The sequence below is a fragment of the Cyprinus carpio genome, chromosome B17 (assembly GCF_018340385.1).
Source record: "Cyprinus carpio isolate SPL01 chromosome B17, ASM1834038v1, whole genome shotgun sequence".
NCBI classification, from domain to species: domain Eukaryota; kingdom Metazoa; phylum Chordata; class Actinopteri; order Cypriniformes; family Cyprinidae; genus Cyprinus; species Cyprinus carpio.
Genome location: NC_056613.1, coordinates 6,211,703 through 6,235,928, shown reverse-complemented (window position 1 = coordinate 6,235,928; position 24,226 = coordinate 6,211,703). Strand labels below are relative to the sequence as shown.

Below are 24,226 nucleotides of genomic sequence, written 5' to 3'. Positions count from 1 at the left end.
AGCCAGACTGCCACACGCATTACTAAATGATTCCTGGTGCATTTTCCCTCAATGTAACTCAAGCTTATAATTTCAAATGGATGCAGCACAAATTACAGCACGACAGTGCCATTCTCGAATCTACTCCATTCAGCTTTCTTTGGATGCAAGAGAACTGAACAAACAGCTGGAGTTGAGGACTCTGTCATTATTGGTAGAATGTGGTACATATGATGAAAAATACCATTATTATAATACACAAACATTTTAAGAAAATTGGCAGGTAATTGGCTGAACAAAATGTCAGGAAAACTAAGAAGGTAAAAACTCCCAGATCTCATTTTCAGCATTTCATGTTGGCAGCCATACATTGATAAAGTAGGAATTAATAAAGCTATCAAAAAATAGCTCTAAATATTCAAAATAGTCTCACTGAGACTTATGATTCATCCAGTATTGACAAATAATTCAATTCAGAACACATTATTATTTCTTACTTTAATTTAATAATGAATTATCAGTCCCAGGGAGATTATTTTGACTATCTATCTATTTATTTATCTATTTATTTAACAAGGTATTATGGCTGTAATTGTGAACATTCACAATAAATTTTCTTAAAATTATGTTTACAGCCATTCAACAGTTAATTCAAGATGGGCTGATGAATCAACAAATGTCATATATTGAATTAATTCACTGACTCACACAATTGTGGTACATACAAATACATTTATGCAGCATCTGAGCATTAAATAGTCTTTAGAAATTATGCATATATGCTGTTTTGGATGCTAATTTTCCATGTGAACAAAAATGGACCCATATCCACTGATTACCAACCTCTGCAATATATGCAAATGGAGCAAGACAATGCTAATGCTTTTTCAGAGGTAACCAAAATCTCTCAGAAGTTCTTGTGTTTGAGAGACACTGACTGTGATAAAGATCATGACAGATAAAATCCGTGTGGCAAAATGTCATCTTTTTAGTTTTAGATGCTTGAGTTGCCGCAGGGGTTACAGAATCAGATAAAGACACATCCTCTTATTAAAGATTCATCAGCCTGTCTCTGAATGAAACTTCCGGCAATGATTCATCGTGTGGAAGAGTGAAAGAAAAAGTATTGTTATCTCAACCCAGCACAGACAAAGGTGCCAGTTTTAAACTCCCTCAAGGAAACAAGCATTCCCTCCAGATTATGTTGCTGTTTCCCAGTTCTCCTTGTTATTGAGAAAGAGAGGCAGGACGGCTCAGTGGGCAGCCAATCCATCATTTACTGTTAGTCTGGCCTTTGTACCTTTCCTGTACAGCAGGATTGTGTAAAACAGCTTTCATTAAAATTACAAAATTACTTTTTTTCTACAGTACTTATAAAATGCATCAAATGGTCAAATTGTCTGTCTTGGCTGACTGTCATAAATGCTTGATGCTCAGGAACATTAGACTAGCATGAGGACAAACAGAATAAAGAGCAACAGTGACCCCTGGAGTTAAAAAGGATACAGGTGGGAATTCATCTCTGTGCAATCACTGGCAATGCTAATGCTTTTTCAGAGGTAACCAGCAGGTGTGGTTTTTCATTATAACAAATAGAGTTATTTCAGGGGTCAAGCTTTGGCTGGTTAGCAGCAGTAGTTAACCCCTGCTGGCAGATTCCATAAAATACATTATGTGGCCAAAAAACTATAGTCATTCAAAAGTAGCCAGGTTTTCCAAATGAACTGCAAATATTTTATTACAGTATAGCTGATGTTTTACCAGTTTTTGAAGGGTTCTCAAAAGCATTAAATGTACTTACGGGGCTGTGGTGTAAGACCTCTTGGTTTTATCTTGGTTTATACCAGTTCTTGTTTATGCAATCAAAAACATTGCAAAAACACGGCAGCTAAAACATTATTTTAGACTAAAGTACTGACAGATACTCACCAATACATTTAAAAATAAAAGTTCCAAAATAGTTTTTTACAGTGATGCCATAGAAGAACCATTTTGGGCTTCCCAAAGAAACGTTCTGTGGACATTTATTTATTTATTTAATTTTTCTAGTATTAAGAAGTCAATACTAGTCAATATTTTACCAGTAACATTTATCAAGGGCTCTTAAAGGGATTAAATGTACCATTGCTTTCAATGGAAGTCCTAATGGATAGTTTTCTTCAGGTAAATTAGATCTCTTAGTTTCTTTTTGATCCAAAAGGACCTAAATGCAAAAATAGGACAGTTACGAAAGACTAAATCATTAGACAAAAATACTCTTTTTTCATTATGAAAACTTTTTGTAAAGTGTAAAGTTTCCATGGATGTTAAAGGTTCTTCATGAAATAATATATGCCAAAAAAAGAACTTTCATTTTTAGGAGTGAGCAGAGATATATTTACAGACTATAGCTTGTTCTCTACTGAAGAAGGATGTTTTGTCTACAGAGTCACAGAAGCATTGTAAATGAGAGACTGCTAGTATGCAATCTAGGTCATTACTGAAATTGTGCTGACCTCAAAAGCTTGCTAAAGACCTGTGTGGCATTAGTATAATGCCAAATGCTACAAAACAATCTAAACAATTGCTAAATGTATGACATAAAATCTTACTGGTATAGCATTTAGCATTTGTAAGGCTGCAATTCACAGACTGCCCCTCTGACTCTCTACCTCACCATCAGGGAGCTGCGAATTGATTCGTAGGTGTCTATAGCTATATTTAGACGATAATTGTTTTACATGGAGATGTAATTTCAGCATTTATATGAGCTAGCAGGCCATTTTATTGCTGTCCGAATCTGAATCTGTTTTTTCTTGCATTACCCAGGTCAATGTTCTCAGCTGAAATGTTTTTTTGACAAACACCAGGGTTGTATAGTTAATTCAGTTTATTATCATCTCGGACTTGACAAGGCAGAATTGGCCCAAAAGTAACTGTGATAATTCTGATACAGTGGGGACATTTGATATGTTTGCAGATAATTTGTGTGCTTGGCACATGCAGTAGCGAATCCCCCTTTAGTCAGAGTATAAATTGGTTTTATTTTATTTAGTTTTATTTAGTTATTGTATAGGTTTTTTTTTTTATTAGCTTTTATTTTTTTATATTTTCAGTTTTTATTTTAGTCTTTTCTTATTTTTTGTCATTTTTATTGTTTTGTTCCATTTAAGTTAAAAACATGTTCTTCTAGTTTTCTTCAGTTTTTTCCCTTTTTATTTTTCTTTTAATTCAAGCTACTTTAAAAAAAAAATGTAAATTAGAAACATTCTGCATCAACATTTCTAAGTTTTCCATACATTAACATTCTAAAAAGTTTTACATCTAATATTTATATTTTATTTGTTATACTTTACTTTAAGGTGTCCTTGTTAGAGTAATTATACATATATAATTACTTAGTAATATCAATTAACTACATGTAGTTACTATAGGGTTAGGGTTAGAATGAGGGTTTGGTTTAGGGTTAGTTGCATGTAATTAAGCATAATTTATTGTTATTATAATAGTAAGTACATACCTGTAAAATAGTGTTACCATTTTATTTTTTATATTATATTATTTCATCTTTATTTGAATTTTACTTTAATGAACAGCAAAAAATTACATAAACTCGCAGAGAAAAAAAGAAAAGAAAAAAAAACATCTTAAACCACCATAAATGAGTTTGCTGTCGTAACTTAAACCAGCTAAGACCAGCAAACCATCTTAGGCTGGTTTCTTTTTAGCAGGGTGAAAATTTAAAACATGAATGGTAACAGTTTAACCCTTTGATGTAACATATTGTTAATTAAAGTAATATTAGGGACCAAATGTGTATTACAGAGGTGATGTCTTTTAATTATGCTGTTTAAGCTGCCTGATTTTCAATATCATGCTCTCTCTGGACCGTAATGAAGGCAGGATGTACTTGGCCTACAGTATATGAATATGAATGAAAAATTACGATGCAATTCCATCGTTCTTGTGAATTAATTACCCCACGAATGCAGTTTTATCACGGATGAGGCATGCAAATGTTCTTTTATAGACATCACCCTGACAAACAATTAGCATCCAAATGTGCTTATGACATAATTCTCATTCCAAGAGCCATTTGAGTTCAGCCTGTGGGGAAAAAAAAGCTCAGGTGACAGATTTATATTGGCTATGTCAGCATAAACCACAAAACAGAGCAAACTGGCAGTTACAGAAAGAGTGAGGGCAATACACATGACATTTACATCCTGACAATTCATACTGATGTACAAATTTAATGCTCCTAATTTGAATATATTGCCTGATAACATGAACTGAATAAGGTACACTGCAAAGCTGCAAACAACACACAGAGCATAAAAGCCTATTAGTGTTCATATTAAGTTAACCTCAAACAGCAAATGCAGGAATCTTACTATGTTTTTTACATTAATGTCTATACACTTCCAATGAAAAGTTAGGGTATTTTAATATTTTGTTATTTAATATTTGTATTTATGTAATCTTATGCTCAATATGATTGTTTGATCAAAAATACAGTAAAAACAGTAATGTTGTGAAAAATAACAACAATTTAAAAGAACTGTTTTCTATTTGAATATATTTTCAAATGTAATTTATTCCTGTGATGCAAAGCTGAGTTTTCAGATTCATTACTCCAGTCTTCAGTGTCACATGATCCTTCAAAAATCATTTAATATGCTGAATTGCTGCGTAAGAAATATTTCTTGTTATTATCAGTGTTGTGCTGCTTAATATTTTTCATGGATTTTTTTTTTTTTTAGGATTCTTAAATGAATAGAAAGTTTAAAAGGCCTTTTGTAACATTAATCTCTTTATTATCAATTTCGATCACATTAATATTGAATAAAAGGATTAATTTCTTATTGTATCTTATTTACCTGAAGAAACTAACTATACATTTAAACTCTTAAAATGCCGCCAAGACAGAAAAAGTGGCCATATTTGGTACTAAAATATATGCAAACACCAAGTAAACTAGTTAAAATGCAGTCTACAAACCTGTATACTTGCCCATAACAAATGTTGAAGATTAGCCAAACTGCGTTACCACCATTCCAAGCCATATTCGTTGATGACAAGAGTCATTTCAGATCTGAAACTGATTATTATAGCCTGCCCAGATGGATATTGCCTTTGATTGTTTTAAAGCCAGGAAAGGTTACACACAATTCCCTGAGCCGGTCCCTCTATTCCCCTCTCTTCTGCACCCTTTGCTCCAGAGCTAGCGAGAACCAGCAGAGGAGACCTTGACACATCTTTTCTAATATCCATCCCCCTGAGAGCTGTCCCCATTCGGAGTTCAGCCACACTGGGAATGAGAGATGATAGGCCTTATTGAAATCATTACTGCTCTCTCCTCCGCAATATTTTCACTCTGCAGCCTTGACTGAGAGATTCTTATTGCCCTGCCCCTGGATGAGGGTGAAAAATAGCAATGATAGAAAAAAAAACAATAACCCAAAATGAAAAAAAAAAAGTGTGCTATTCTTATATGGCTGCCAACACATGCCTTTCGTTCTCGTTTGCTTCCAAAGGCTAAAAACAAGGACCTAGATAAAACTAGGAGGAATCTAAATATGACTTACTCTGAGACTCAACGTAAAGTTTTACAAAGCACAACAGAGGCTGCCATCCATATCTTCTGTTCTGCACCATAAAGCTTTAAGAGAACGGGACGAGACAAAGGAGAACATCACAGGAGCCCAGTCTGGTGGTGGATGTGTGAACGGTTGCCACAGGACATGGCATGTTCCTCCTCTCCCTCATTACAGCCACATCAGAGGACGGAAACCTGAATGCATCTCCCGCTGTTAGCTTAATTACCCTTCCTAATGAATGTATCCTCGTTTCAAAAGACATCTGTGGGAGTGACATTCTCCAGTCACTACTACTTTTCTTGCAGTACGACAATGAAATGAACTTTCTGTGTCAAGTCTGAACTAACCAGATAAGGGACACTACTTTGTAGTTAGATGTTCCTACGTTGGTGGAATGACACACTGAGAAAAATCTCTAAATGTATGTTGCAAGTTGGGAAATCTTTAAAAACTCAAGCAAGAAACATAAGAAAAGTTCCGCGCATTGTGGACCTACCCAGAAGAAAATGAAATTTCTCAGGAGCTGAGTTTTCATTGCTCAGGAGGCGTTCCATTCTGTGACTGTTGAGCTAAACTGAAAGTAGCGTTTGATGGTCAGTTTGTCTGTAAATGTATATTTCTGACTAACTTTTTGCACTTTTGATGTTAGTTCTAGCGAGAAATCAGTATTATAGTAATTAAATATTCATTTAGTTATCACAAAAACTCGTTCTATTTTGTTGTAGATCATTAAACCATTATGCTGCCACAGAAGAAGCCTGTCCAAAATCAGTTTCATGAGGTGCCTTTGTGCAAAAACATGAAGGCAAAAACTACGAATGCAAAAACTACGAAGTACCACAGGCACATTGTTTTTCCATTTTCGTAGCATAAACACCATCAAACCGATGAAAGCTTCAGATCTTCCAATGTTTCTTTATGGCGCTGAAACCTAAAAATGTCCCGAGTTCCACTCCCCATGCAATTGATACTCGACTGCCATTGGCTCATCTGCGTTCCAGGGGAGGGGCTTACCAATAGGTCAATTTTGTGACCTTGTGCTCTTGAAAACACACCTGCACCTCTGTGTCCTACATGGGTATCCAGCATTAGACAAATCAATGAATTGCCGTTGGTTGCCATGGTTCTTACTCTGAAATTCAAGAGCTCCTTCAGCACCTTTAACCTTCAAGATTCTTTCACTGAAACAACAAACAGACACCCACACAGGAAAAAACACCATATATAAACAGACACATAAAACTGTTATGGATCCGACCTCTGTAACCTCAGATAATCAAGTGAGTTTACACATACAGAATATGAGCAGATGGAAAATTCAAAGAGAAAAGACAATCAGTAGCCTTAGATGGCACAGGTCATGATCTATATGATCTTTACAAAGGATAAAGTTAAAAATATATATAGGCTATAGATTCTAGCATCATTTACTCACTCTTGTGTTGTTTTCATACTTTCATCAGGTGAACACAAATTAAATTTTAAATAAAGTGCCGATCTATCTTTTTCTTATAATTACAATGAAAGGTGCACCATCAAAATGACCAGAAATGCTGTCCATATGACTCTTGCATTATTTTTCAAGTATTCTGAAGCCATCTGATAGTGTGTGAGAAAAAGACACAACCTGATTACTGAATCATTGAGCTCTTGATTTTTAACGAGCAAATAATTTGAACGATTCATGACTCACTTTTTTGGAGACTAAATAAGCAAATATATGGTTACAAGCCTTAAGTTTTAACCACCACCTCACTCCTTAAAATAAAGGAAACACATTTGCAATTCTGAAACAATTCGAGAAGTTATCCACATCTCTTCAAGTCCTTTATACTTGACATGACCCATCCCCTGAGAGAAACCAAGCTGGCAGGGGGAGACATTTGAAAAAGATTATATCGCAATGAGATATTTTGGAGCTCTGAAAGCTGCTGTGGTAATTTGCCCATCACTCTGGACTTTATGCAAAACTTGACATTTAAAAAGATGAAATGAGGAAGATGCGTGTCCAGGATAGAGACTATGAGACGGCATTTGGACGCTAAATCAAAAGGTTGAACAGCCTCATGGACATGCAACAAGGACTGAAATCTAAGACACAACTGAGTCTCACTACAAAGTGTTTTTGTTTTGTTTTTTTACTGTCAGTTTATTAGAGATTGAGTTGCACAGACACTGTTTGAGTTTCTCCCTTCAGTGCTGTGCACAACATGGGCTTGAATTTACACACACTGTTCAAAAGTTTAGGATCTATAAGAGTTTTTTGAAAAATAATGTAATATTTTTATTCAGCAAGGATGCATTAAATTGATCAAAAGCGTAAGTGTAAAGAAACAAATTTTGAAGAATCATGTGACTCTGAAGACTGGAGTAAAGGCTGAGGAAAATTCAGCTTTTATATCAAAGAAATACATTAAATTTAAATATTTAAAAATTTTAAAGAAAAAATGTCACACTATTTACTCTATTTTTGACCAGGAAAATACAGTCTTGTTAAGCATAACAGACTTCTGTCAAAAACATTTACTGACCCCAAAATCTTGGGAGCATATGGTCTGTCAGATGAACTGTAAGATTCAATTATTTAGGCGAGCCTTTAAGAATGCTACAGCAATTGATTTGGGAATTCTAACAGAGTAGCAGGCAGACTAAAACACTGTCGATTTTATTGATAAACTTATATAATCTGCAAGCGAGCAACATGACAAAACTAGAACAGTCTTGTTATAATCTAAAAATCTGTCTGTACTGCAAGTGCTAGGTGTAGACGGCTTCACTGATTATAACAAGACTGTTCTAGCTTTGACAAAACAAAAAGAGCTGAAATAGACATAAAGAGCTGTTGGTTTGCTGCTATATTATAGTCATGAAAATTAAAAACAGAAAAACTTGATCCAATAAAATATTAACACAAGATTTCCTCTTGTAAACTAGACTAGTCATCTCTACATGTTAACGGCATAGTTCACCCAAAAAATGAAAATTGTTTTATGTTGTTTTAATTCTGTGTAACATAAAGGATATATTTTTTTTTAAAAAAAATGTATATGCAGTTATAAAAATAAAAGTCAATGGCATCCAATGTTATTTGGACTCCATCATTTTTCAGAATATCTTCTGTTGTGTTCTGCAGAAGAATGAAAGTCATGTAGGTTTAAAACGGCATGATGCTGAGTAAATAGAAACAGAATTTTCATTTTGAGGTGAAGTTGAAAAGCAAGGATTTTAGCATTGTTTTGCACACAGAGAACTACAAAGAAAATGCTGATCTGTTCAACTGGCACCTACAACTTTCAGGCAGCACCTGAAAACCTCAGGCCAGTTGGACTTAAACATCGAGCGTTTTGATCTGCCACAAATGGCATATTTTCAAACGATCTAACCGTAGCCACAAAGCCAGCCTTGGCAGATCTGCAGATGTCTGGTGCCTGAACCAGGTGCCTGAACAGCCTGAAACTGATGATTATTATCTTAAACAGAGACCCGATGTGAGCGTTTTCCCCCCTCAGGTGGCGGAAAACTTTAGTTTGAACACGTGGTTTCCCCTGCCATTTCCCATGTCTGCCATCACAAATGAGATTGGCTTTGTTACGAGTGCTCCGATAAACTCCTGGCAGCACTTTGTTTGTTTGTGAGGAGAAAATACGTGGAATTTATCAGCGGGTTCATCGGCAGTTTTAACTCTCAGTCAAAAACTGTTTGTGTTGTGGATGTTCAAATGTTTGACAAACGCAGATAAAAACTGTGTTTCAGATTATAACTCGTGATAGTTCAATCACAATTTAGATTTGTGAGACAAGATCAATTGATCAAAGGGATGTTTACGTCTTTATAAAAGCAGAGGTTGGAGGACTGAGGAGGAGAGCGCCGGATCAAGTGCTCTAAGAGTGTCTTATTTGGAGCTGTAGAATCTCGTCTTGGAGACGAGACTTGTTTCTGGATTGGCCGGGGCAGATCACATGACCTCTGGCCACCAAGATTAATAGAGCAGCAGAAATGGGGTCGATCAATACACTGCTGCCTGAAGAAAAATAGCATGGTTTCAATCCACCATTAAATTTGCCCTTGTTGAACTGCTGTTGATCAGAGGGAACACAAACCGCTCTTCGGACTCCATACATGATTGTTAAAGCTTCATTCAGTGCACACTTCTTCATTCTAGGGTGACTTAATCACGCTCCATAAAGATAGATAGATAGATAGATAGATAGATAGATAGATAGATAGATAGATAGATAGATAGATAGATAGATAGATAGATAGATAGATAGATAGATAGATAGATAGATAGATAGATAGATAGATAGATAGATAGATATTCTGTGAGGTTTATAGTCTTTCATTTCATGACTGGCATGTAATTTAGCATATGGCATCGAATTGAGTGGCATGTTACTAGATCATCAGTTTTTCTTCAAGGCAGAGAAAGAGGTGCACGATTCCCCTCAGGCTGAAAGTTTCACTGGAGTGTGACAGTCTGGGATGCTTGGTATAGACAGTGCTGTTGATACACAGACATGTTACATATCATATATACTTCACAGATATGTGAAGGATGCAACATCTAGTGTGCACAGTACTAAATGCCAAGGAAATCATGAATAATAATAATAATAAATAAATAAATAAAATTCTGTCACATTTACTCAACCTCATGTCATTCAAAATGTAAAATTAAATATTATGTAGAATCTCCAAGCTGCTGTTTTGGCAAGTGGAATATGATACATATAGTTAGATAAAATTAGCCAGTATTTATTTTATAGCATGATGATAGCAGAGAAATAAATAGAATACTAAATAAAATACTAAAAAACTAAAAGCAGTAGTTTTAATGATAGTGAATTTAGGCATCACAATATTTTAATGTACAGTATGAAAAATGGATATTCATTTTGAGATTTTCTAGATTACATTTAACAGTGTTATTTAAATTATTTGTGTTTTTAAAGATTAACTTGTATGTGAGAGTTTGATGATGGCAAAGGTATCCAAATGCAAAAATAGGGGAGATGAAAATGAACAAATAAATATACAATATTGACTGATATATATGCAAAAAAATAAAAATAAATAAAAAATAACAATAACCAATATGGTCCTTATATTTATTATGCATTTATAAATAATTTATGTAATTAAATTAAATAATGTTTATGGAACTGGACAAAATTTAACTAATTAATGACAAACAATCTTGGCAGTAAACAACAGCAAAAAAAACTTTTTGTGTTCACCAACACAAACAAAGTCCTACAGGTTTGAAGTGACATGAAGTTGAGTAAATTATTGCACAATTTTCATTATTGGGTTAGCTATCCTCTTAATTGACATGATGTTTAAAATGATTTGATTAATGATCACCCCCTGAAGATCTGAATGGTAAAAAACAAGGAAACATGACAAGGAGACAAGTACTTGAAACTGATAGTGAAAGACAGCCCAGGTCCCTGCATAATTACCTTTCAACACTTACACCAGAAGTAGTTTTACACTTCATTATATAAAGCACATCAGGCAATCTTACTTTACATATTCCTATTTCATGTTTCTCAACACATGATTATCTTTCACTCCAGAGAGAGTCAAAATTTGATGATGTCTCTTGCTTTACTTTACTTTTTTTTTTTTTTTTTTTTTTTTTTTACATGGATAGGCACTTTTACCACAGCCAGAGAACCATCAGAGCATGTTGTTCCCTTTTCCCTTAATAAGTTGTCATTTTTACAGTTAACTGGTTCAAATGTTACTTGGAAACGAGACAATTCACTTCCGAAATGTATGTTTGATTTAAACAGATCATACATACTTTCATGAGCATGCACGCACACACACACACACACACACACACACACACACACACACACACATCTATTATCACGACAGACTGAGGCTAATGCCTGATTCAGAGTTTCTTCCAATGCTGAAAATCAATGTTTGCTGAGCATTTAGAGATGGAAGAGAAAGACGAAGGCTATAGGGGAGAAATAGATCCCTAGTGCAGAACACAAATACACAATTCTGGTGGATGATTTCCAATCTCCAAAACATCTGCTTGATATAAGCATTAGGGGGAATGTCATATACACTCTTGTAAAATGCTCGTAACACCAAGGGGAAAAAAAAGTTTCTTTGAGGAACTGTTCTCTGCAAGGCTTTTCTGAGTTGCATTCATTTGCATATATAAAAACCAAGTTGCCATGATTTAAAATCTAATTGTAGCAACTGCACTTTAAGATTAAGAATATTTAACTTAAAATGGTATAAAACTGTTCACACTACATGGATTTTCATTGTCCAATATGTGCTTCAGCTCATGCTCACTGTGACAAACATCTTGAAAGGCAACACACTTGCCGTCTCAAACTATTAACTACATCACAAGAAACTCACAAGACATAAATAACTGATGAAATACCTTGAAACGCCACAGAGATCTCAAGACTTGAAAACTAACTCATCCTTTTGACAAGTGAAACAAACTCATCCTGACATCACAAGACAACAAGTTAATAAATGTGACACCAAAAATAAACAACAAAAGAAATAAAACTATCAAACAGTCAATTCAAACATATTAAATATTCATGCCCAAGTGCATGCTGGGAATAGGCCAAATGGGACTGAACAATACTATTTCTGTTTAACACATGAATTTAACCAACCTGCTGATAATTCCATCTGCTATTAAACAAAAAGTGTATAATATTTTTAAAAGCTGCATAAAAAATTAATCAGTTAAAGGAAACATATCATGAAAATCTTACTTTTTTCTGTTTAAGCGCTATAATCAGATCCTCGGTGCATCTACCAACCCAGAAAACGTGAAAAAAAACAACCCAGTACATTTTTTGACTTTCTCTGCAAGCTTGTGAAAAAACAAGCCGCTCAGATTTCAATAACCCTCCCAGCTAGATGGCCAATCAATGTACACCTCGCTTTTCAGAACGATGAGCTTTGTAAAAATCAATGCGTTTCTGAAAGGCGGGGCATAGAGGAGCAACAATAATCTACAGTATGTGGAAAACAATTTGTTGTTGTTGTTTTTTTACCTTAAACCGCATAAACAGATTGCATTACACCAAATACACAAAATAATGATCTTTTTAGCAACGTCATATGACCCCTTTAATTGACCTATTGGTAAGCCCCTCCCCTTGATTGCAGATGAGCCAATGGTAGTCTAGTATCAGTTGCACGGGGAGCGGAACTCGGACATCTTTAGGTTTCAGCACCATAAAGAAACAAAAACTTTCATTTTCTGGTTGTCATACTCTCATTAAGTTACATTTTTTTAATCTGCTCAAGCATAACATTATTGTCTTCTTGCATTTCAGCAAGGTATCTCTGGCTAAAACCAGTTAACGTTAAAGTTAGTGAGTCCATGCTAATGTGCAAACCTAAATATCGGACTGTCTTGTACAGTGTTGGGCAAAAACACAAACGAAGGTATACATTTCGGTATATCTTCATATTAAACTAGTTAAATATAAATTAATTTAACCGTACCCTGTGATACATGAACAGTGTTGATCCGGGATGTTGTTATCTGCGATTGTGACAAATGTAACATGAGGCTTCTCCCGCTTGCACTGTGAACTGTAAACCCTCGATTCCAAATTAATACCCACAATATTTATTTTAAAATCTTTTATCCTCCATGGCATATTTAAGTCCCACTTGAATGGTCCTTCTGTGTCCAAATTTTTTTTTTTTTCAAAAAGATATAGGGACAAGGTTTTCACACTGACAGCTGTCATTGTAAGACAGTTAGCAACTCCGTTTGTTTGTTCGAGTTCGCAACAGTAATTAAGGGGGGCAGGGCTTACCAATAGGTCAAATTGTGTTTTCGCAAGACAAGAGAGCAGTGCATTTATTGATTTATTTGCTGTATATTACACATGCCACACAGATCTAGTATAAACATGCAATTTCTTTCCCAGCTGTTTACCTTCACAGAAATAACTGACTGTTTTTGTAACTCGTCTGTTTTTAACATTAACTTGAGTGTATTTGACAGTTTAAGCACAATAACACATTAAAGAGAATTTTTAGTACTCACATGTGCATACTTCGGATGTGAGCGCTCATAAAAACATGTATGAGAAGTTTAAACTAATATGGTTTAAAACGCATGAATTCAGCATTGATAGACAGCTCATTTGCATTTAGTTTTTTTAACTGCTCTACACATTTTTAAAACTTTGCCTCTTCTTTTTTTTTCAAAACTTTAAACACAAATCCAAGAATTTCACAAACAAAATGCAAAATGCCTCACATCTCTTGCAAAATAAAGGACTGCATTCAAAATATCACAAACGCATCTCAACAGCAAACATTTGCAAACACCTTTGCCATAATATTAATTCCTGTTAGATTTTTGTGTGTTACATAGAGAATTGTGTGTAGTGTTTTGCAAAAAGTCAAAGGCCGAGAATTAGTGTATTGTTTTGCAGATTTGGTGTCTGGTTCTGGTGTTTTAGTGTCAGGTTTCATAAATTGTGTGACAAGTAAAAATTCTGTGTGTAAGCACTTAAAATATACTGTAAAGAGACATGCATGAAAACAGTGTGTTTCTGCTTCCCATCAAAATATTACATCATTTTCAAAATGATATAGACTAATACATTTTCTGTGGGGTATTTTGTGCTGAAACTTCACAGACACATTCTGGGGACACCTGAGACTTATATTACATCTTGTAAACAGGGGCATAAAAGGTCTCCTTTAAAACGCTGTAAGAGGCTGTTCACACCAAACAGATTTTTACATTCCACTGCCCTGCTTTTCCATTGTTTCTGTATTTAAATACACAATGAACAGGCATCTATTAGTTCAAATTAAAGTTCAAAAATGAATCTCTGCCTTGCCCTTTTTTTTTTCCAGCCCTGCGTCAAAAATGTGTTCTGTTGTGAATGACCCTTAAGTTGTTAGAACATTGGAATAGTAAGTAAACCAAAAAACTACAATAATCAATTATGTCTTTTGTTAAAGCAATTCCTAAAGCTTTGGCTCAGAAATACGTCACATTACATCACATGCGACAACAATCCACATTAGAATGTTTTGTGACTATCAGACAGATTCAGCTCATTTAACAAAACCACACTTAACATGACAATAAATTGGCAACTCCTTTGAGTGTTATGGCCAGATTACATATGCATTCCTCCAGTCTCTGTAGAAGAATGCAATTTTTTTGTCCCATACGAGTCTAATCCTGCTGCACATTACATTTTTGATCTCAAAATAATTTTCAAAACATTTTTACATAACCAATTACACAGCTTCTAAAGAGTTTAACATTTAATTGTAATTTTTTTTAAATAAACAACAGCAGAATTAAGCTAAATGTACTTAACTCGCAATATTGGACATGTGCAATGTGTGCTTCCCCAGAACATCAAGGACACACAGTTCTTGGCGCCAACACAAAAGCACAGAGATTGACCGCACTCTGACCGGTTAAACACGCAAAGCAATGCGGCAGTTAAAAGAAAACGGCCTCAACCACAAAGCACAGTGGCAACACTGCGAGCCAATCTCGCTTTTATGGAAGGAAGGGGAAACTATACCCACTGATTCAGCATTACATCTCCAGTCCTACTGCCTACATCCAATGTGTAGATTTTTCACCTAGTGACAGGCAAGCAATTAAAGCCAACAGCCTTAGCCAGTGTCGGTCCCCTGGCAGTATCAGTAATGACAGCCCTGGAACAGCAGTGGCAAAGAATGGGAAGAGTAATGTGATTAGAGGCCAGAATTGCAATCTTGTCACATGGAGCGGTCCCTGTGTCTCCGTCTCTCTCGGCGGCAACGGAGAACCTGATTTATTGGGCCAGGAAGCCTAGGAACAAAGTGCAAACAGAAACGCAAAGCTAGTTTTGTTGAGTTATAACCACAGAAAACTGCAAACAAGCAACCATTTTCTCCATGCAGTACCACAGAAGATTGCGTGGAGCAGTCTGGAAAGCTTGTTTCATAGTCACTATACCCAAAACGCAGGTCTGCTGGGAGAGGCATCACGAAGATAGCGCTTTTGTGAACCTGCACTCCACAAAGAAGCAAGTGTGAATGTGTATACACGTGTTTGTGATTTATAACCTGAGTGGAGAGCGGGTTTCCATAGCAACTGGCGTTATCTCTTTGATAGGAGTTGGCTGACTGGAACCTCGTTGTGCAGGAATAAACCTCACCTGAGGCTCTGAGGCATTTAAAAATAGAAACCATCGAATTAGCGTCCATACGTGAAACCTGTCGCAGAGCAGAAAACAAGAGCTGCAGAATCTGATCTTAATGTGGGTGAGGTTTCTGGATAAGTGAGAAACTGTGATTTCAGTGTTTGTCATGAGGTAATTAGTTGTCAGGGTGCAAAGCTATCTTGAGGAAAGTCAAAAACTAAATGTCTACTTAATAAGGCCTATTATGAGAAATGACAAAACAGGTTGTTTTTTGACACGTACAATTAGCAGTCTTGTTCTGACAATATCTTTGTAGCATCTGAAAATTAAGTACGTGTTCATATTCACAGTTCTAGGCACACGACTTAATCACGCACTAGAAATGCTATTTCTCCTCACTTTAATTTAAATTAGTCTGTTCTAACCTCCAATTACTGTATGATTCATGACAAAATTGTTATTTTAAAAAGAAAATAGGAACAGTGGCTTAAAATAAACATATATTTACAAAAATGTACCATGGTAACCATCGTTTCTTCCACAGTTACTTACGTAAGTTATTGCATAAATACATATTTACAGAAAGATTTTAAGTTTGTGTTTAAAGGAAAACTCAAAAATGTATGATTACTGTGATGAATTTCTCCTTGAGATGTTCTGTTTTTCTTCCTTATTGCCTAAATACTTTCTGTTGGCAATTTTTAAGTTGTCTGAACAGCTGCTCTGAAATCCTCAACGAGGGCTGCAAACTCTCGCGCATTCAGCGTGACACTCACGCAGTTGACACTTTTCTCACGCAGTGAAAACCACACTAAGTTGAAAATGTAATTATAGGATATTGGCGAAACAGATTTGGTAATAGCTCCAGTTTCTATTTAAAATGTTGTTTTGTAGAGTTGAGCAATGTAGCCAATCTTGAACACCTCTGATTGGCCATTCCATTCTCAAATGAGTCTAAACGCCAGATTTTGTTCTTTCAAGTTCGCTAAACCTCTCACTGTAACTCAAAGGAAATAAGAGGATCATTGATTATAAAGAAGCTTTGTAAGATCGCAATGAACTGTACAATGCAAATGCAGACTAATAGATTAACAGAAAAATACTAGAATTTTTGTGTCAAAAATATTTTCAAATATGGTTTGTAAAAGTAATGAATAGTAAATCTTGCAATTCTCTCACTGTGCATGGCTATTCTTGATGTGTTAAAGTTACGTTAAATTTTATGATAAAAACACAGTACCATGATGTTAACTTGGCATGTCCAGATGTCAGGCAAATATATATATATATATATATATATATATATATATATATATATATATATATATATATATATATATATATATATATATATATAAAAACACTTTTTTTTAATCCTAAACAACCCCAAATAAACTCCCCACCCAACTCGCGGTGGGAATTCTCACTCCAAATTGAACTCAAAAGTTGGCAATGTAATCCATAAATAAAGGGATATTTTAAAGAGATCATTCACTCAAAAATGACAATTCTGTCATTAATTACTCACCCTCATGTCATTCCAAACCCGCATGCGTGGTACTGTCATGAACGTGCATCAAAGACTGACATGGAAGAGAAGAAATTGTTGAATAAAGTCTTTTTTTTTTCTTTGCACACAAAAAGTATTCTCGTTGCTTCATTAAATTTAAGGTTGAACTACTGATGTTGCACGGACTAGTTTAACGATGTTCTTACTACTTTTCTGGGCCTTGAATGTGGTAGTTGCATTGAATGTCTATGGAGGATCATAAAGCTCTCGGATTTCATTAAAAATATCATAATTTGTTTTTCCGAAGATTAACAAAGGTCTTACAGGATTGGAATGACATGAGGGTGAGTAATTAATGACAGAATTTTCATTTTTGGATGAACTATCCCTTTAAGGTGCGGTCATGAGTACCGCTTATCTGTGTTTTTTTTTTTTTCAGAAATCCCCACCATTCATGCAATCAGTCAGCCATTCAGTCACTGTTACCATGTATAAATACATAAATAATTGCTTCAATGCAGTGTGCAGTATTTAGCATAACATTGGCAGTAGTCTGATTATATATTATTGTAATTGTATTATGATACTTCACATGAATGGAATTCTATGCATTCAAAAAAGGAATGAGCTGCCCTTTGTTTTATTAAAAAATGTACAAGTCATATCCCAAGGGGAAAGTACTAAAATCTGACTGCCCAGGTAAATAAAACAGCCTGTCTATTTTCAGTTCATCTCTGTCAGAGTGCTTCAGTGGAAGAGCAGAGCATCTGTCTCTGAGTGCTTTTCCTCCACCCAAAAAGACGAGCAGTCCACTTGGAATCTCCTCCAAGATTGAACAACTGCAACACATTTGCTCCGGCCCTTCACAGAGATTACTGTACTTCAGAACAAATGACAGGCTTGTCTGTTTTACGACTAGAGGGACTGCGGAGGGTGGTAGGTGTAAGATCGGGGTGAAAGAATTGGCCTTTCAGTAGCCTCCTACGGGATGCGTGTCAGTGCACATGATTCTGGAGGCCCGGCAACCAACTGTGGCTACTTGAGCCATTGGCTTTGGAGTTAAATCCAGAGTCTAAGCCTTAGGCCAGCACGGAGAGCAGGCCAGAGCTTTGTAGTAGGATTTGTCAGAAGAACAATGTAAGCATGAGTTTGTCCTTTGCTCTGCAGGCCCGTGTGGGAGACAGCTAGAGTTTCAGACCCACTTCAAATGAAAAAGACAGATATTTAGGTCTCAGTGTGCTGGATGTGCATTTGCTGATATTATTCTCTTATTTTTTGTGTGGGCATCTGTGGACATCATGTGGGTGTGCGTGACTCTTGAGGATATATGTATATAAATACATGGAATTGCTTGTGTATTATTAGTACATACTGTGATTTGCTAAATAAGTACTGCAAATCTTCTAGTTAAACAGCCAGCCTTAAAAGTTTAAGCTGTATTTCATGCCTCACTTGATACCATTTCAAACACATTTTTGGAAAAACGGACACAAGATTTCAAGGTAAAACTAGAAGTTTTCATCTTCGTAGATAAAGTCTCAGATCACATCCCTGACAGCTTTCAAAGTAATGTCACTTAAACAAAATGCAGAAGCGATGAGAAACTAAATGAGTGTTTTGGTATTTTCAAAATTCTGTGCATTTGCTTGGATAAGTGTAACTTGCACTGCAGATTGCTAGACTTGCTGTTGCCATGGCACTTCACATGACGTCTAAATCTGTGTGCTGCATTCCAAACCAGTTCAAGGATCTCAACCGGATGGTGGTGCAGGAACCCAACCAAGCCAAAAAAACAAAGTCTAAAAGAAATATAAAGGGAGCCCTACAGAATAACAATTAGGAGGAAGACTCAGCATTGCATTTTATTTAACAATTTAGGGTAGTCTTTGAGGAAAACACACCAAATCTTTCAGAACATTTGAGATCAGAAACCACAAAGCTCTTTGGTGGTGCAAACATGGTGTCGATTTCTGCTCTGTGCCTTAGGGCTTTCCACACTACATCAAAATGAAAGATTGAATGCCATCTCCCACTGCAACACAACTGCCGCAGTGCCACACTCAACACTCAAATGATTGCAAATACTAAGATCAACAGTGTATCACTTGCACTAAATGCCATGTGTTCTGGTCTCATTGACTGAATTTGGAATAGCATATTCTTACTGCAATATCTTTATATGGAAGAGTCCAACTTTATGCAAATGTGCAGCAACTACCAATGGGAATGTAGAAAGCCACTTGATAAAGTGTGTGTAGCACCTACTAGACCTAACTGGTTAGTGAGCAAAGCCAGTTTCAATTTAAAATCATAGAACTTTACTGCCAGGAGTTTTATCTCATAATTTTACATTAATGCAGGTTTCCAGAATATATTCTGGAATAGATATCTGTAACAAGGAGTGTGGCTTGAACTCACAATGATATTGGTTTAACAGATCTTAAGCTCGATACCTTACCCACTCAGGCATTCTGGTGTTTTGCTCTAGGCTGTAGTTGTACAACTTACTCTTCTAATATGGCTTCAAGTGTGTGTTTTATCCCATCATTATAAGATAAAGCAGATTTCCTGTGGTAGCTCAAATTAAAATACATTTTGTTACCAAGAGTGGGGTTTGAATCAACAAGGACGTTTGTTTATTGGATCTTAAGTCCAAAACTTTAACCCCTCTGCCAAACCAGTTAGGACACAATGTTAGTACTGTAACAGACCGTACTGTATACCCCTCATATGCTGTAATGTAAAATGTTTAATTTGTTAATAAAAAAAATAAAAAAAAAACATCAAATTGAAAACCACAAACTTAATTAGCAGGAGTGGGATTTGAACCCACAAGGACATTTGTCCATTGGATCTTAAATCCAACGCCATCACCACTTGGCCATCCTTGTATATCTTGGTGGGTTGTTGTTGTTGTAGAAATTGCTCTTCTAATATAGTTTCAAGTGTCTGTTTTATCTCATCATTATTAGATAAAGCAGATTTCCTGTGCTAACTCATATTAGCATAGACATTTGTCATTCTAATGTCATTTAAACCATACTCTCATACCAGGAGTGGGGTTTGAACCCACGAGGACATTTGTCCATTACCTTAACCAATCAGCCATCCAGGTAAGGACACAACACTGATACTGTAACAGACCCTCAAATTTACTCCTATCCCTCATATGAAGTAATTTTAAATGCTTAAACACCAAATTGAAAGCCTCAAACTGAATACCAGGAGTGGGGTTTGAACCCACAAGGACATTTGTCCATTGGATCTTAAGTCCAACGCCTTAACCACTCGGCCATCCAGGTCAAGACACAGCAAAGCTTCTGTAACAGACCCTTAAATTTACTCCTATCCCTCATATGAAGTAATTTTAAATGCTTAAACACCAAATTGAAAGCCTCAAAACTGAATACCAGGAGTGGGGTTTGAACCCACGAGGACATTTGTCCATTGGATCTTAAGTCCAACGCCTTAACCACTCGGCCATCCTGGTCAAGACACAGCAAAGTTTCTGTAACAGACCCTCAAATTTACTCCTATGCCTTATATGAAGTAATTTTAAATGCTTAAACAACAAATTGAAAGCCTCAAACTAAATACCAGGAGTGGGGTTTGAACCCACGAGGACATTTGTCCATTGGATCTTAAGTCCAACGCCTTAACCACTCGGCCATCCTGGTCAACAGACAGCAAAACTTCTGTAACAGACCCTCAAATTTACTCCTATCCCTCATATGAAGTAATTTTAAATGCTTAAACACCACATTGAAAGCCTCAAACTGAATACCAGGAGTGGGGACTGAACCCACGAGGACACTTGTCCATTGGATCTTAAGTCCAACGCCTTAACCACTCGGCCATCCAGGTCAAGAGACAGCAAAGCTTCTGTAACAGACCCTCAAATTTACTCCTATCCCTCATATGAAGTAATTTTAAATGCTTAAACACCAAATTGAAAGCCTCAAACTGAATACCAGGAGTGGGGTTTGAACCCACGAGAACATTTGTCCATTGGATCTTAAGTCCAACACCTTAACCACTCAGCCATCCTGGTCAAGACATAGCAAAGCGTCTGTAACAGACCCTCAAATTTACTCATATCCCTCATATGAAGTAATTTTAAAATGCTTAAACAACAAACAGAAAGCCTCAAACTGAATACCAGGAGTGGGGTTTGAACCCCAGGAGGACATTTGTCCATTGGATCTTAAGTCCAACGCCTTAACCACTCGGCCATCCTGGTCAAGACACAGCAAAGCTTCTGTAACAGACCCTCAAATTTACTCCTATCCCTCATATGAAGTAATTTTAAATGCTTAAACACCAAATTGAAAGCCTCAAACTGAATACCAGGAGTGGGGTTTGAACCCACGAGGACATTTATCCATTGGATCTTAAGTCCAACGCCTTAACCACTCGGCCATCCTGGTCAAGACACAGCAAAGCTTCTGTAACAGACCCTCAAATTTACTCCTATCCCTCATATGAAGTAATTTTAAATGCTTAGACACCAAATTGAAAACCTCAAACTGAATACCAGGAGTGGGGTTTGAACCCACGAGGACATTTGTCCATTGGATCTTAAGTCCAACGCCTTAACCACTCGGCCATCCTGGTCAAGACACAGCAAAGCTTCTGTAACAGACCCTCAAATTTACTCCTATCCCTCATATGAAGTAATTTTAAATGCTTAAACAACAAATTGAAAGCCTCAAACTGAATACCAGGAGTGGGGTTTGAACCCACGAGGACATTTGTCCATTGGAGCTTAAGTCCAACGCCTTAACCACTCTGCCATCCTGGTCAAGACACAGCAAAACTTCTGTAACAGACCCTCAAATTTACTCCTATCCCTCATATGAAGTAATTTTAAATGCTTAAACACCACATTGAAAGCCTCAAACTGAATACCAGGAGTGGGGATTGAACCCACGAGGACACTTGTCCATTGGATCTTAAGTCCAACGCCTTAACCACTCAGCCATCCTGGTCAAGACATAGCAAAGCGTCTGTAACAGACCCTCAAATTTACTCCTATCCCTCATATGAAGTAATTTTAAATGCTTAAACAACAAACGGAAAGCCTCAAACTGAATACCAGGAGTGGGGTTTGAACCCACGAGGACATTTCTCCATTGGATCTTAAGTCCAACGCCTTAACCACTCGGCCATCCTGGTCAAGACACAGCAAAGCTTCTGTAACAGACCCTCAAATTTACTCCTATCCCTCATATGAAGTAATTTTAAATGCTTAAACAACAAATTGAAAGCCTCAAACTGAATACCAGGAGTGGGGTTTGAACCCACGAGGACATTTGTCCATTGGAGCTTAAGTCCAACGCCTTAACCACTCGGCCATCCTGGTCAAGATACAGCAATGCTCCTGTAACAAACCCTCAAATTTACTCCTATCCCTTATATGAAGTAATTTTAAATGCTTAAACACCAAATTGAAAGGCTCAAACTTAACATATAGGAGTGGGGTTTGAACCCACAATGACATTTGTCCATTGGATCTTAAGATCCAAAGCCTTAACCACTATGCCATCCTGGTCTTTCTGAACAGCTGAATTTCTGAACTTTATGAACCTTCTGAATGGCTGCTTTGAAATGCATTGAGGAGTTCATTTCCTCTCGTCTCTGTAAAATCCTCTGCAGTAATTCAAAATGGAAAAGCCATCTGCTACCAGGAGTGGGGTTTGAACCCAGAGGGCATTTGTCCACTGGACTTTAAGTCCAACAACTTAACCACTTGGCTTTCCAGGGGTTTGCTGACATGGCACTGACATAATATGTTTTTAACTGTTCAATTTATCTCATAATTATAAGATGAAAACATTCTACATACTACTGCATGCTACAACAGAAGCCTGCTACCAGTAGAATGGTTTGAAACCACAAGCATATTTGCCCATGTGATCTTAAATCTGCCCATTTGTCCATCCTGGTTGGACTTAAGATTCTTTGTAGACAGAAATTATATTCTTCATTTATTTTTTACAGCTATAAATACACTTCAACTCAGGCAGTCAGGAAAAGCATCCTACATTTATTTCCAGATGATATAAATCACAATTTAATCACTAGGAGTGGAGTTCAATCACACAAGGACATTAGCCCATAGGGTTTTAAGTCCAACACCTTAACCTCTTGGCCATCCTGGTCACTTCCAGCTTTTCAAACATCCCTTTCAGACAAAGCAGATTTTCTGCACCAATTCATGCAAGAACTGCCATTTACTACCAAGAGTGGGGTTTGAACCAACAAGGACATGCATCGATTGGCTCTTAAGTCTTAAAGCTTAACAGTCATGCTGGCCATTTTTATAAGGCTTCATGCAGTTGTCTTAGAGGACAGTACTAATCACTCTTAATGTTATCATCCTTATTATGCATTATTTATAATCGACTTTTGTCCATTAGATCTTAAGTCTAATGTCCAAGGTTCCTGGTTAACTATAAACACTTTTGTAATCAATATAATGTCTAATATCGCTACTGCATTGTTCAAAGTGTGTCATTTGGATTGCTGTATCATTTATAAGATACAAAATTAGCACCAGCACTGAATAATGAACAAATGTACATTAATACAGACTTAATGTACAAATGCTTTTATTGTAAATACAAGTTCCATAATGGATGTTGACATGAAGAGTCAAAATTAGCCTTGATCAATGCAGTAGCAGATGTCTCGTTGAAACTCACCAGTTGACCGAGCTCACCAAAGCAAACTTAACACCAATCCAGTCAGTTTAATTTCTCCATTACAACAAGAGTCACGGACAGATGCACTCTTGAGGCTGGAGTCTGTTCCGATCCCCTGTGAGCCTCGCCGACTCCGCTTTTGAAAGAACAAACTGTTAAACTAGTAAGTGGCACACACTAGTGTCAGTGAACAAGTCAGTTAAGCCATTTATAAGGGACTCCCTCACCTGCTTATTAAAGGACCCTGGTTTCATTGAACTATCCTCAATCATT

At 36.4% G+C, this 24,226-nt stretch overlaps 12 non-coding genes across 12 annotated transcripts; all 12 read right to left on the bottom strand.

Annotated features, from left to right (window-relative positions):
* Positions 1-20,468: 20,468 nt before the first annotated feature.
* On the bottom strand, positions 20,469-20,551 carry trnal-uaa. Its single transcript has one exon. It is a non-coding gene; the product is annotated as a tRNA-Leu (tRNA).
* A 105-nt stretch (positions 20,552-20,656) lies between these two features.
* trnal-uaa lies at positions 20,657-20,739 on the bottom strand. Its single transcript has one exon. It is a non-coding gene; the product is annotated as a tRNA-Leu (tRNA).
* A 104-nt stretch (positions 20,740-20,843) lies between these two features.
* trnal-uaa lies at positions 20,844-20,926 on the bottom strand. The gene has a single exon. It is a non-coding gene; the product is annotated as a tRNA-Leu (tRNA).
* A 104-nt stretch (positions 20,927-21,030) lies between these two features.
* Positions 21,031-21,113, bottom strand: trnal-uaa. Its single transcript has one exon. It is a non-coding gene; the product is annotated as a tRNA-Leu (tRNA).
* Positions 21,114-21,217: 104 nt separating this feature from the next.
* Positions 21,218-21,300, bottom strand: trnal-uaa. Its single transcript has one exon. It is a non-coding gene; the product is annotated as a tRNA-Leu (tRNA).
* A 105-nt stretch (positions 21,301-21,405) lies between these two features.
* On the bottom strand, positions 21,406-21,489 carry trnal-uaa. Its single transcript has one exon. It is a non-coding gene; the product is annotated as a tRNA-Leu (tRNA).
* Positions 21,490-21,593: 104 nt separating this feature from the next.
* trnal-uaa lies at positions 21,594-21,676 on the bottom strand. The gene has a single exon. It is a non-coding gene; the product is annotated as a tRNA-Leu (tRNA).
* Positions 21,677-21,780: 104 nt separating this feature from the next.
* trnal-uaa lies at positions 21,781-21,863 on the bottom strand. Its single transcript has one exon. It is a non-coding gene; the product is annotated as a tRNA-Leu (tRNA).
* A 104-nt stretch (positions 21,864-21,967) lies between these two features.
* Positions 21,968-22,050, bottom strand: trnal-uaa. Its single transcript has one exon. It is a non-coding gene; the product is annotated as a tRNA-Leu (tRNA).
* Positions 22,051-22,154: 104 nt separating this feature from the next.
* trnal-uaa lies at positions 22,155-22,237 on the bottom strand. Its single transcript has one exon. It is a non-coding gene; the product is annotated as a tRNA-Leu (tRNA).
* Positions 22,238-22,341: 104 nt separating this feature from the next.
* trnal-uaa lies at positions 22,342-22,424 on the bottom strand. Its single transcript has one exon. It is a non-coding gene; the product is annotated as a tRNA-Leu (tRNA).
* A 104-nt stretch (positions 22,425-22,528) lies between these two features.
* On the bottom strand, positions 22,529-22,611 carry trnal-uaa. The gene has a single exon. It is a non-coding gene; the product is annotated as a tRNA-Leu (tRNA).
* Positions 22,612-24,226: the final 1,615 nt, after the last annotated feature.